This window comes from Tursiops truncatus, chromosome 7, assembly GCF_011762595.2.
Source record: "Tursiops truncatus isolate mTurTru1 chromosome 7, mTurTru1.mat.Y, whole genome shotgun sequence".
NCBI lineage: Eukaryota > Metazoa > Chordata > Mammalia > Artiodactyla > Delphinidae > Tursiops > Tursiops truncatus.
The window spans coordinates 71744785-71758596 of NC_047040.1; the positions used below are offsets into that span (position 1 = coordinate 71744785).

The window sequence follows — 13812 nt, forward strand, 5'->3', positions numbered from 1 at the left end:
CAGTTAGATACATAGCTTCCTAGCAAGTTGGCTCATTTTCTGGGTAACCTTTCATCATGTTATGATACCAACTTGCCCCGAAGAAAGGTTGAAAGGAATTCCATATGAAATTTGTTATTTAATCTCTGTAAAGATGCTGTTGAGAAAATTATTTTTTTGTCCAGGGTTGCATTATTGAAAAGTATGAAGATATTTCTCTCAGTTCTAAGTACTAGGGAAAGCTTTGGTGCTTATTTGTAAAATGCAGCTTATACAAAATGAGAATTTTATAATTTGATCTTGTTTCCCACTTTACTTTGATTGCTAGGAAGCTCAGAGCTGAACCACTCACGTCTTAGAGTTGTGCAAGGCCTTATGACAGGCGTTTCTATGTTCCAGCTTTACTTTGTGTTTCATCTTCTTGCTTCCCTTTATTCATATTAATTTACATTTTGAAAGCATTCTGTTTTACTAATCATATGTCCATAAGTCACCTTAAGTTATTTTGAAATAAGATGGGATATAAATAACTATGGAAAGCTTCTTTATTGTCAGCAGAATGTAAGCAAATAAATATAGGAGCCTCTCTTCCTTCTCCTGTCCCCTTTCCTGTCTTTCATTTTCATTTTGCATGAATTCTTTAAGTCATGGAGGACTAATCTCCTCTGTGGTTCTTAGACCTGCCAGGGGCAAGGGAATCATTTCTGGAGGTTTTTCCCTGTACAGAACTGCCAGGTATAGTTCGTTGTGCTAAGTGTGCTTTACGCAAGAGTGCCTGACTGCGAGAACAAGTTAGAGCTGAAATATATCTAGAGGAGGAAAAGTTTTCCTTTTCTCACATGTTAGCTCAGAGGGGGTCTTTTTCTAACTCAGAGGGTATCATATTTACCCTGGTTTTCACCCTTGCCCTTTCAACCGAATTGTAAACTCTTACCCTGAAATTTGCTGACATTTGATAAAAACTACCTTGAATGAAACAAAATTTCAAATTTATTTTCTTTACTTCTCTATTTTAATTTCATTATCCTTTAAATTTGATCCATATGGGAAACTAAGATACTCATGGCTCTTTGAAATAATTGAAATAATAGTTTTCTAATTTAAAATTTTGTTTTGTTTCCATATATGAATTACATAGTCAAAGCTACCTATTTGGTAGGAATTATATCTTAAATTATCTATAAGGGAAATAAGGGCTGTGTCTTGCATTCCAAGTAACTATAGGATATTTGAATTATTTAATTGGACCAAGAAATTCAGCTGAAACTTTTAGTAATAGTTTTCTGAAAATTTGCTATTTCATGCGTCATCATAGTAAAGATGGTGGTTAGCAACTTGCATTAATGTTGTTCAGTATTAAATATGTACTCCTTTCAAATGATACATATTAAATGTTTGTAACATAATCTGTTCTGATATTTTGTATTCTTGGCACAGTCTTGTCTACTTAGGTGTTCTTTTTGTTGTCAGTGATTTTATTGTCACTTTGTTTTGTTTTCTGTTGCAATACATTAGAGTTTTATTTTGCAGAGTAAATATACACCTGATTTAAGTTATATAATTTAATGCCTTGATTATATTGCTGTAAAAGGGTCGTTAAGAGCTCTTTGCATTAAAATTAAAGCATGCTGTGTTCATAATAGTTAGGACAGATGCTGGGCCTTAGAATATATAGAATTTTAAAGATAAATGAAATTTTGTAGATTAAAAAAGTCTCCTAAATATTTTTAAATTAGTGAATTTATCATTTTGACAGAGTGTGTGTTTGTTTTATACCCTTAGTTAGTTTAAATCAATCTTCATTCAACTATACTAGAAATTTCAGAGTGAAAAACAGCAATTTGGAGGAAAAACTAAGGACAGAGAAATTTAATTTTCAAGCTAACAATATGTATTTTTAAATGCTCAAGTTAAATATTTTAGGTTTTGTTTTCTTTTTGAAATATGAATTTTAAATGATGCAGGGAGTAGCTTCAAGTTATGTAAACTTTTTGATTGATATAATTGAGATTTTTTCCCAAAGACTGCCACATGAATTATAGTTTTATTTTGCAAGAGCTTGTCTTTATTTATAACTCAGAAACTTCTTTTATCTATTTTCTTGAAGGAATTGAAATTCAAAGACATTTCCCTACAGTTAGCAGGTTTTTGAACAGTTAATCTTAGTTTCTTTTCAAACCTTGTTAGCTAGTGTTGCCTTGTTTTTAAATTTACCTGCCGAGAAGTAATTTTTAAAACCTACTTAAACAGATTCGCTTCTCAAGCATTCCTTATTATAAACTGTGTGCCTTCACATGTCAGGAATAAACCCTCCTTAAAAAAGGAAGAAAGAACTCTTTATTGTCTGTTTTGACGTTAATAAAATTAAGAAAAGAAAGATTGAGACATCAACCTCACCTGGCTTAGTTTTGTCACGTGAGCATTCACGGTTACTGGTGATCTAAGTGCTCCACCTGCCTTTCAGTTTGTTTACCAGGAAATCAAGATGTGTAAACTGCAGGAAGTACTATTTGACCCTCTCCGACAGTATCTCATTACAATAATTGCTAATCTCTGAATAAGACAGCCATGTTTTGTGAGTAACTGAGAGAGGGAGGTTGTGTTAGGTAGATTTTAGGTGTTTCAACAAATAAAGCATTGTAAATGCTTACTTGGATTATGTTTTCATGATAGCTTCTGATAAAAGACATATGGTGACCTTTGGGGTCAGCAAAGCTAGGACACAATAGTAGGTATTCTTTCATGCCTTTTAACTGAAAAATATCACGGCTTGTTGTTTTGGAGTGCTGTCACTGCTCTGAATCGAAAGGATAATGGCTACTTCCTGATTAAACCCACTCTCCACAGTAAGCTGTTAATATTATACTGTATGTCTTTTTCTCCTGTAAATGCAGTAGTATTTTGTGTTTTCTTTACTTTTTATCATTGTCTTTTCTTAGATATATCTGTTGTAAGTAATTCTTGAAGTTGAAGTTTACAATTAGAGTAGAAACTACTGTTTTAAGTTTGGAGGATTTTTTTTTTTTAATGGAAAAGTATGTTTGGTATTAAATCCAACCTTCTCATATACTTACTGTAGATTTTGGTTAGAGAAATTAGCTTTTAAAAAAGACATTGAAATGATAAATTATATTAAGCTGTCACTTTCTTGGCACTCTAATCAAAATTTTAAAAATAACTTATGTAGTAAATCAGATTAATTTTTTCAGGGAATATTTGGGTAAACTAATTTTATTTTTATTTAATACATTTCAGAAGTCTATTTAAATATATTGTCAGGATTATTGATAATTGTTTTAATTATTAAATTAAATTATTATTCTTAAATTAATTATGAGATCCCTGTGATGTAAAAACAATATTAAGTACTCAGAATATAAGAAGGGGAATAATGAGCTTCTTAGTTTTAATCCTAAAGCTGGCAGTCACTCCATCTGTGGTCTTGGGACAATCATTTAAACTGCTTACCTTGGTTTTCTTGCCTACTGTTCATATGTGTGCTAAGTAAAATGAATGTTGTTTTTCTTTATGGTAGTACAAAGTGTAAAGAAAATGATTATTCATAAGTATTTTATAAAATGGACAACAGACCCTGAACATAGAATAGGAAAACATTTAGGAGTCACAGTAGACAAGGAAATAATAGAAAAATTATTTCTATTGTAAAATAGTGGAAAGTAAAGTTTAAAATAAACACCATATAACTGCCCTTTTAATTTCAACAAAATTGTTAGTTTTGCTAAATCCCTAATATAACATTACCAGAGGATTCTACATATTGTTGGGTACATGACTAAAATGAGAAGTGGAAAGCTTGGAGGTGATTTAGTAAAGAGTCACAAATATACTTAAATTATTTAACTTTTTCTCAAAAGTCTTATTCCTGGAAATGAGATTATTTAGAGTAGAGGGAAGAAGATGTGTATATATTATAGGCCTATAAGTATAGTTCACCTAAAAAGTAAGATGTTTAATTTTTAAACTCTAGAACTAGGCATCCTGGTTATATTTAAAAATACTATGAAATTATTAAACACTGAAGGCAGCTACTGAAGATGGTCATAGAACCTAACATTCAGAAATATTTTAAAAATATTCTGGGATAATGTAAATACTTTTGCTGAGACAGTTAAGGTAACTTCTTTTGCAAAATGATTATCAAAGATATTTTAGGTAACTTGGTAATTTATGTTATTGGTCATTCTAAGGAGATTCCAAAGATTGTATTTAATGAATATTCCAACTTGGTCAAGTTATTGAAGTAGGACTTATAGTAGTGCCTCTGTTTAATTTGTTATTTATTTATTTATTTGTTTTTGCTGCATTGGGCCTTTGTTGCTGTGCGTGGGCTTTCTCTGGTTACGGTGAGTGGGGGGGGTACTCTTTGTTGCGGTGCGGTGGCTTCTCTTGTTGCGGAGCACGGGCTCTAGGTGTGTGGGCTTCAGTGGTTGTGGCATGCGGACTCAGTAGTTGTGGCTTGTGAGCTCTAGAGCACACGGGCTTAGTTGCTCTGTGGCATGTGGGATCTTCCTGGTCCAGGGCTCGAACCCATCTTCCTTCACTGGCAGGCGGATTCTTAACCATTGTGCCGCCAGGGAAGTCCTGTTTAATTTGTAATAGCAAATAATAGATGTCACTTATTGAATACTTAATATGTGCAAACTACTGCGCTAATTTTATTGTAGGAGAGGCAAACTTTTAACTTTACCCTCTTAGAGTTCTATTTGGCAGGGCCTGAGAATTAAATTGACGTAAGATAGATCAACAGGAGAAAAGCATACAGCTTTATTTAACACATAGTTTTGTGTGAAACAGAGTCTGCAAAAGGAATGAAGACCAAAGAAATGGTGAAATCTACTTTTTTTATGTTAGGTTGACCAAAGAGAGGCAATTGTGGAAAAGTGACTAAGCTATTTGGAGAGACTAAAGGAAGATAAGAATTATTTTAACAACGTCTGTTTGTTGAGAATTCTCTCAGTCTCAACTTTTCATCTTTGATGATAAGAATATTACCTTCCTTCTGGTATAGGGAGGACATCTTTCATATAGTAATTTCATTTCCTGCTTTTAAGAGAAAGGAGGAAAGTCAGTGTTTTTCTTGTATTTGCTGTTTTTCAAGTGCCTTTAACTCAAAACAGTCAATATGCCAGAGCAGCGTATTTTGAAGAAGGATGTTCTGAATTCCTTCATTATCATCTTATTTTACATTCATGATAATCACATGAGGTATAGGTAGTATCATTACCCCCATTTCTGCTGATCAGGAAATAGCTGTAGAGAATTTAAATGATTTCGTCAATGTCCTTTAGTCAGTAAGTGCCAGAGCCAGACCAAAATCTCTACCAAAATCTAGAAAGAACTCAGTCTTCAGTGTCATGCCTTTAAGCATTGTGTTTATATTTTGGAGATAATAAAGGCGTTAAAGCCTTTGATTTAGATGGGGTTTTTTTTCAGCAGTTTATCAAATATTAGAATCCTTACTAAGTGTCAGACACTATAAGTACATTCTGCGATAGTAATGGAAAGCAAAATTAAGTCCCTCGTTTCACGAAACTTACAGTTTAGTGGAAGAGGCAAAAATATAACAGCCTATTATAGTACCATGTGATAACTGATATAATAGGGGTAAGTGCAAGATACTAAAGGTGACACAAAGAAGTTCTAATGTCTTCTTTTATTTATATATTTAATTTATATTTGGGGTGCTGTTCTAGGGATATATAAGTAAATAAAATTTTCAAACGTCTCTGCTCTTGTGGAACGTATATTGGGGCGGAGTCAACAGTAAGCATAATAAATAAGTATATAGCATGTTAGAAGGTGACAAGTGTTATGGAGGACAGAAAAAGTAGAGAAGGGTAAGAAGGCTGTGGTGGTGATGAGTTGGGTGATGTTTGAGCAACGATCAAGGAAGTTAACTATGCAGATATCTTTGGGAAGAGCCTTCCAGGTAGAGGACTCAAGGCAAAAGCATACCCGGTGTGTTCAGAGTAATGATTGGAGTAGAGTGAGGGAGAAGGGAGAGTAGGAGGTTTTGACAGAGGTAACTGGGGCTTTACAGAGCACTGTAGGGACTTTAAGGAGCCATTGCGGGCTTTCGGTAAATCTGGCTTATATTTGTAAAGGTTCACTCCACTTGCTATGTTGAGAATAGACAGTAGGGAGGCATTGACCACCAGTTAGAAGTCTCTTAGAGTAATCTGATTGAAAAGTAGTGGCTTAGGTAAGGCTGGTAGTGGTTAAATTCTGGATGTTTTTAAGGTACAACCAAAATGTTTTCTGATGGATTGGATGTGGAATATGAGAAAAAGAGAAGGCCAGATGACTCCAAGGTTTTCTGCTGAGCAACTAGAAGGATGGCGTTGCCATCAACTGTGAGATGGGGACGGTTTTCATAGGGAGCAGGTTTGGGATAGGGATGGACAATCAGGAGTTTGGTTTTGGATGTGGTAGATTTTTAAGTGTTTAATAGATATGCAAGTGGAGATTGTGGGAAGATTTTCCAGAGGAGATACCATCTAAATTGAGGCTGAAGAGTGAATTGGTGGTGATTTATGATGAACTTTGAGAACATTCTTTATACACTTAAATGAATTGGCTTTTTCTACTTTTACATATTTACAAACTAGAGTTACGTTACGTTAGAGTAACGTCTAAACATCTAAAAAGTAATAACATTTAAAAGTAAAAAAATTGTTTATCCCAACAAATTATTCTAAGTAGTTAAGTTTTCAGAGTATTTCAGTAGCTACTGTATTCATGGGTTGTGCTGGGTGCTTTTACATATATTGATTCTCACCATAATGCTGTAAGGTAAGTTTTATTTCCATTTTACATTTGGAGAAACTGAGTCTGAAGGAGATTACAGTTGCCTAAGGTCATTGATATATTAGGTGATGGGTCTGGATTCAAATCTAGGTATTTAGATTGTATTGTCCATGCTCCTTATTTTAAAAATGTATATTTTTAACCTTGCAAAGTTTTAAACATTTGTTTAAGGTCTCAAGGAGTTGTCTTTTTGAGCATTAGTTATTCTGTATTGTAGCATAATGATACCCTTGAGACATAAGATTTGTAGACTCTTGGTCATGGAGTCAAGCCATTTGTTGGTCTTTTTTAAGTTCCTACACAGCTTTCAGTACAGTTTCCTATTACAGATACTCTCTCCATTCCTGGCCCTCGTTCCCATGTGTAGTGCTTAATATGTGCTTAGAAATTTACAGCTGCTATCATCATCATCTTTATCCCTCTTTCTAATATGCTGGGACCTTGGGAATCTCAACCCAAGCTTGTTGGATCATGTGTAAATTATAAAGCCTCAGAGATTAAGGGTATGAGGACTTCCCAATTAATGAAGAATGAGTTTTAACTCATTTATTTTGTCTGATGGAAACCATTTTTTGTTTCCTTCTCTTTATTGACTGTTTTCTGGGGAACTGAATTTGATAAATAGCTGTATTTCTGGCTGGAAAAGCAATATTCTCTGAGACGCCAGTGGGTATTTTCACTGTAAAAGTGAACATAAGTCATTCTACTTTGGTAGGGAATAGAAATATAGCTGTTCATTGAAATAGATTTACTTTTGAGGTAATGATGCCATATTTTAAAAACTTAAACCTTTTGCCTTTAGATCAAAATACGTTATTTCTTAAATTTCATGTGAGCCAATACCCTTTTGCGGTACGCGGGCCTTTCACTATTGTGGCCTCTCCCGTTGCGGAGCACAGGCTCTGGACGTGCAGGCTCAGCGGCCATGGCTCACGGGCCCAGCCGCTCCGCGGCATGTGGGATCCTCGTGGACTGGGGCACGAACCCGTGTCCCTTACATCGGCAGGCGGACTCTCAACCACTGCGCCACCAGGGAAGCCCTGAGCTAATACTCTTTACATTTATGATATGTTTTCAAAGACATACTTAAAGAGCAAATCATTCAGACATTCTGCAGGAAGGAAATATTTTAACAAACACATATTATGCATTTCTCTAAGTACCAATTAAAAAAAGAAAACCCTGCTGTGGATTAAAATAGCCTATAAGCCTCAAAGGTCATTTTAAGCATATATTAATTTTCTATATAGGTAGAAAATTTACCTAGCCTTTGTATCTCTGTTCTATAAGTATATAACTTTATCGTAAGTGTGCTATATCTATTTCTCAAGTTTTTATGCTATTTTCCAAAGGAATATCTCATATATATATATATTCATTCTTCTTATTCTTTTCTTTAAAGTCTTCCTTCTCTCTCATCATTATACCCCAAATTCTTATGTATAATTTATTTTAAGATCACTATAATCACTAAATAAGATTTTTAAGTAAACAAAACTTTTGGTTGGCCCCCAGACACCTTTTTTATTATAATTAATTGTCTGTGTAATTTCATATTTTATTTAATCCTGTTCAGGATTAAATGTATATATCCTGTACATTTCTACTTAGACAAAAAATATTTGTATATATGTTAAATGTGTATTCCTCACCTTTTTTTTTTTTTTTTTTTTTTTTTTGCGGTACGCGGAACTCTCACCGTTGTGGCCTCTCCCGTTGCGGAGCACAGGCTCCGGACGCGCAGGCTCAGCAGCCATGGCTCACGGGCCCAGCCGCTCCGCGGCATGTGGGATCTTCCCGGACCGGGGCACAAATCCGTGTCCCCTGCATCGGCAGGCGGACTCTCAACCACGGTGCCACCAGGGAAGCCCTCACCTTTTTAATTTTTTGTTTGGATCGTATCTTATCTTTAATTCATTTGGGGAAAAAGAAAAGTGATTGGTCAAACAGCATTTTCTGTTAAAAGTATCCTACTACCTATTTTTAATAGTTATAAAACTAAGTCTATTACATCCTTGATTCATTGGAGTGCCCAGGGAATGAGTATTCTGATGATTTTTTCCCAGAAATAACAGTTGTTATTGAAATTCTTACTTAATGGATAAGTGCAAGTGTAAAATTGAAATATTTTTTGATAATTTGAAGATGATAGAGGGCTGTTGGATTCTGATTTGACAATTTCAGCTACTACTAATCTCGTTTGGTAAAAAAAAAGTACAAACAAATATTAAATATGAGTCTTGATTTGATAATTTGAGCAACTAATCTTGTTTTGTAAACAAAGCATAATCAAATATTAAATGTGTAATAGTAATTTAAAAACACCAGAGATTTCAAAAGGAGGATGAAATTTAGTGCTAAATGAGTGATATAAACAAGTAAAATACTATGAGTTGATAATAAGAGAAGGTCATAGAATGATCAAGGAAGGCTTCTTTAAGGAAAAGGGACCTGAGCTTCAAACATTGAAGAGGGACTTCAAACATTACTTGTTATAACATTTTTATTGAGATATAATTTATACACCATACAGTTCACCCATGTAAAGTGTACAATCCAATGGCTTTTGGTAAATTACATTATTACATTTTTGAAGTGGTGGTAAAAGTATATAACATAAAATTTGCCTTTTTAATACTTTTTATGTTTACAATTCATTGTCATTAATTACATTCAAAATGTTGTGCAAACATCACCACTGTCTATTTCCAAAAATTTTCATCATTCTAAATAGAAACTCTATAACTGTTAAGCACTAACTCCATTTCTCCCTACCCCTGCCCCTGGTAAACTTGAATCTACTTTCTGTCCTGTTGATTTGCTTATTCTAGATATTTCCTATAAGTGAAATCATATAATATTTGTCCTTTTGTGTCAGGTTTATTTCACTCACTGTAATGTTTTCAAGGTTCATCCACGTTATAGCATATATCCCAACTCCATTGCTCTTTAGGACTCAGTGATATCCCATTATACATATAAATAAATATTATATATATAATACAAACATATAAATGTATATATATATATCATTTTATTTGTCCATTCATCTGTTGATGGACATTTGGATGTACAAATATTTGTTCAAGTCTCTTTGAATTTTTTTTGGTATGTATGTACCTTGGAGAAGAATTGCTAGGTCATGTGGTAATTTTATGTTTAGCTTTTTGAGGAACTGTCAAACTGTTTTCCATAGCAAGCGTCTTATCAAGCATTAATTTTTATTTTATTATACTATAGATATACAGTATGTAAAAAATTAAGTTGAATGAATACTGGCTTCGGTAAATACCATATATATTTTTTTAAAAGGATCAAGGAAAGAAAAGAAACAGAAAGCCATGTGTTACACATGAGAAAATGTGTATGTATAAAGAGCTACCTCTTAAAGTGAATTTTAATAAAATAATTAAACCTTCGGGTTGTATGTTTTCTCAATATTGCTCTAGTAGTTTATAAAACATGGTCACCAAATTTCTATTTCTCAGTCCCTAGGCATCTATTATAAATAGATAGGTACAGATATTTCTGTAAGTAGTTAGTGCAATTTAGTTTATTTCTGCCCAATTTTAAGGTACTTCTATTTTAGTTTTTTAGTTGCCTTTTTTGCACTGTAAAGTAAAATCTCCCTTAATTATCTCTAACTGGAAAATATTCCAATATATTCTATTTAGTTATTTTATGTTTATTTACTTCATATAGGCTAACATTTTATATAAGTCTGAGACAAAAGACTAGAGGTATTTCAGTTGACATTTAAAAAATGACTCTCTTAAAGTATAAATTCTGGAATTCAATGTGAGTTAGGAAAACAGTGTTTACCTATCTTTTCATATATCAGTGAGGGACCACTAAGCCAAAAGAAGCTTATTTCATGGGCTTGATAAGATCATGTGACTCAGGAAATGGGAAGCAATATTGGGATAGGGAAACTTTTTGACCTAATTACAGATTTCCCTAGGAGAGATATGTAATATCACAAGCACACATACAGTAATGAATCACGCTTGTGAACTCAGTATGGAAATAGTAACAGCAGATGTAATGAGTCTTCCTGGTAAGAATATTGGTTAGGATATCAGAGAGGTATTTCTCATCAAAGATGTACATGTGAATATTTGATGCATAGGGAGTTTGAAATAGCCAGCAATTTTGAGAAAATTGACACAAGATAGCTCATAGAATAATTTTTGTTTTCTTTGTTCAAACCTCTGAGACAAATTCCTTAATATTGATTTGAGCTTAGTGAGTCTTTCCACACCTAAGTAGGAAGAGAGATCGAGGTTATGGGGTGTCTAAATCATCAACAAAGTTTAGACTTAGGGAAAAACTTTGGGGAAATAATTTTCCACTTGGTTAAAACCAAAAAGACAATAGTCTATTAAGTACAGGATTGTGGTAGACTTTTAAATACTTTGAATAACCTACTGAAAATTAAATAATTAGATAAAATATTTAAAAAAATTTTTATTGTGGCATTGTTGAGCTAAGGAAGTAAAGAATTTAAAGGGATAAAAGACTAAGTGAAATAGAAAATTTGAGGAGGGGGATTAGAAGACAATATTCTTAAAATGTCCATAGTACATAAAGAGACCTACAGACTGAAAGCAATTCCTATTAAAATCCCAATGACATTTTTCACAGAAATAGAAAAAAAAAATTCTAAAATTCACATGGAACCATGAAAGATCACAAATAGCCAAATCAATCTTTAGAAAGAAGAACAAAGTTGGAGGCATCAATTTCCTCATATAAAAATATATTACAAAGCTACAGTGGTCAAAACAGTATATTACTGACATAAAGACAAACATATAGACTAAAGGAACAGAATAGAGGGTCCAGAAATAAATCCATGCAGATACAGTCAATTAATCTTCAAAAAGGGTGCCAAGAATATGTGATAAGGAAAGCCTAGTTTTTCCAACAAAAGGTGTTGGGAAAACTGCATATTCACATACAAAAGAATTAAATTGGACCCTTATCTTACACCATACACAAAAATCAACTCAAAATGGATTAAAGACTTCAATGTAAGATCTGAAGCTGTAAAATTCCTAGAAGAAAACTCAGGGGAAAAGCTTCATGACATTGATCGTGGCAAAGGTATCACGGATATGACACCCAAAGCATTGGCAACAAAAACAAAAATTAATGAGGGAGACTGCATCAAACTAAAAAATCTTCTGCATAGCAAAGGAAACAATTGTCAGAGAGAAAAGGCAACCTATGGAATGGGAAAAAATATTTGCAAACTACATATCTGATAAAGTGTTAATCTCCAAAACATATGAGAACTCTTACAGTTCAATAGTAAAAAAACTAATAGTCTGATTTTAAAAATGGGCTAACAACTTGAGCAGACATTACTCCAAAAAAGACATACAAATGGCCAACAGGTATGAAAAAATGCTCAATGTCACTGATTATCAGAGAAATGCAGATCAAATCCACAATGAGATATTACCTCATACCTTTCAGGGTGGCTATTATCAAAAAAACAAAAAAACAGTGAGTATTGGCTAGGATGTGGAGAAATTGGAACCCCGCACACTGTGGGAATGTAGAATGGTGCAGTCACTTTGGAAAATAGTATAGAGGTTCCTCAAGAAATTAAAAATAGAATTGGGCTTCCCTGGTGGCGCAGTGGTTGAGGGTCCGCCTGCCGATGCAGGGGACACGAGTTCGTGCCCTGGTCCGGGAAGATCCCACATGCCGCAGAGCGGCTGGGCCCGTGAGCCATGGCCGCTGAGCCTGTGCTTCCCGAGCCTGTGCTCCGCAACGGGAGAGGCCACAGCAGAGAGAGGCCCGCGTACCGCAAAAAAAAAAAAGAAAAAAAAAGAAAAAAAAAGAAAAATAGAATTAGCATATAATCCAGCAAACTCACTTCTGGGTATTTATCCAAAAGAATTCAACTCACAATCTTAAAGACATATTACTGCACCTATATTCATTACAGCACTGTTCACAGTGGCCAAGTTGTAGAAACCACCTAACTGTCCATCAGCAGATGAATAGATAAAGAAAATGTAGTTATAAGAATACAGTGAAATAACTATTTCGCCTTAAAAAAAGAAGGAAAATCTGCAATATGCAACAACATGGATGAACCTTGAGGACGTTATGCTTAGTAGAATAAGCCAGTCACAGGAAGACAAATACTGCATGATTCCACTTACATAAAATATCTAAAATAGTCAAATTTATTAGAATCAAAGCGTGGGATGGTGGTTGCCAGGGACTGGGGGGAAGGAGAAATGGAGGGTTACTAGACAGTGGGCACAAAGTTTCAGTTAAGAAGGTAAATAAGCTCTAGAGATCTGTTGTGCAGCATTGTACGTACAGTCAACAGTAGTGTATTGTACACTTACAAATTTGTTAAGAGGGTAGATTTCATATTGAGTGTTCTTGCGACAGTAAGAAAAATTTTTAAAAAAAGAAATTAAAAGAGGGTAAAAAAAGACCACTGAAGTCAGCTTTCCTTTCAAGATACTTGCTGCACCCTGGTGATAGGAGTATTTATTAGGTTGTGTAATATTCCATAGTAGAAATCAAATTATCTTGCTATTAATTCTTTTTTTAAAAAATATTTATTTATTTACTTGGGTGCATCGGGTCTTAGTTGCGGCATGCGGGATCTTTTAGTTGCGGCATTCAGGATCTAGTTCCTTGACCAGAGATCGAACCGAGGCCCCCTGCATTGGGAGCGTGGAGTCTTAGCCACTGGACCACCAGGGAAATCCCATCTTGCTATTACTTCTATTTCAAAATATCTCTACTTCCAGTTAGAAGCAATATGGTCCCTTTTGAACCTCACTTTTTCAAACTTTTAAGTTCCTTCTTTTTAAAAGTATCTGTACCTTTAGTATAACTAACTGTTACCTACTTTGCCCCTTCTCATTTTTGTTATTTTAATTATTCTTTTATCATTCAATTTTAAAAGATTACTGGTCATGTGGTCAGAAGCATCAAATGAATCCTAGATCTAATTTTATTGCCAGTATC

At 34.1% G+C, this 13812-nt stretch overlaps 1 protein-coding gene across 25 annotated transcripts in view; it reads left to right on the forward strand.

Moving 5' to 3' along the window:
• BAZ2B (bromodomain adjacent to zinc finger domain 2B) overlaps positions 1 to 13812 on the forward strand; it is a 386914-nt gene that overhangs the window by 210197 nt on the left and 162905 nt on the right. The window contains exon 1 of one of the 25 annotated variants that reach the window (XM_073807664.1): positions 2572 to 2825. The exons of 23 other annotated variants lie outside the window; for them this stretch is intronic. The gene's annotated coding sequence lies outside the window, so the exon portion shown is untranslated. Of the gene's footprint in view, positions 1 to 2571; positions 2826 to 13812 lie in introns of those variants that run through there. One more of the 25 variants, XM_073807666.1, reaches the window with a different exon arrangement.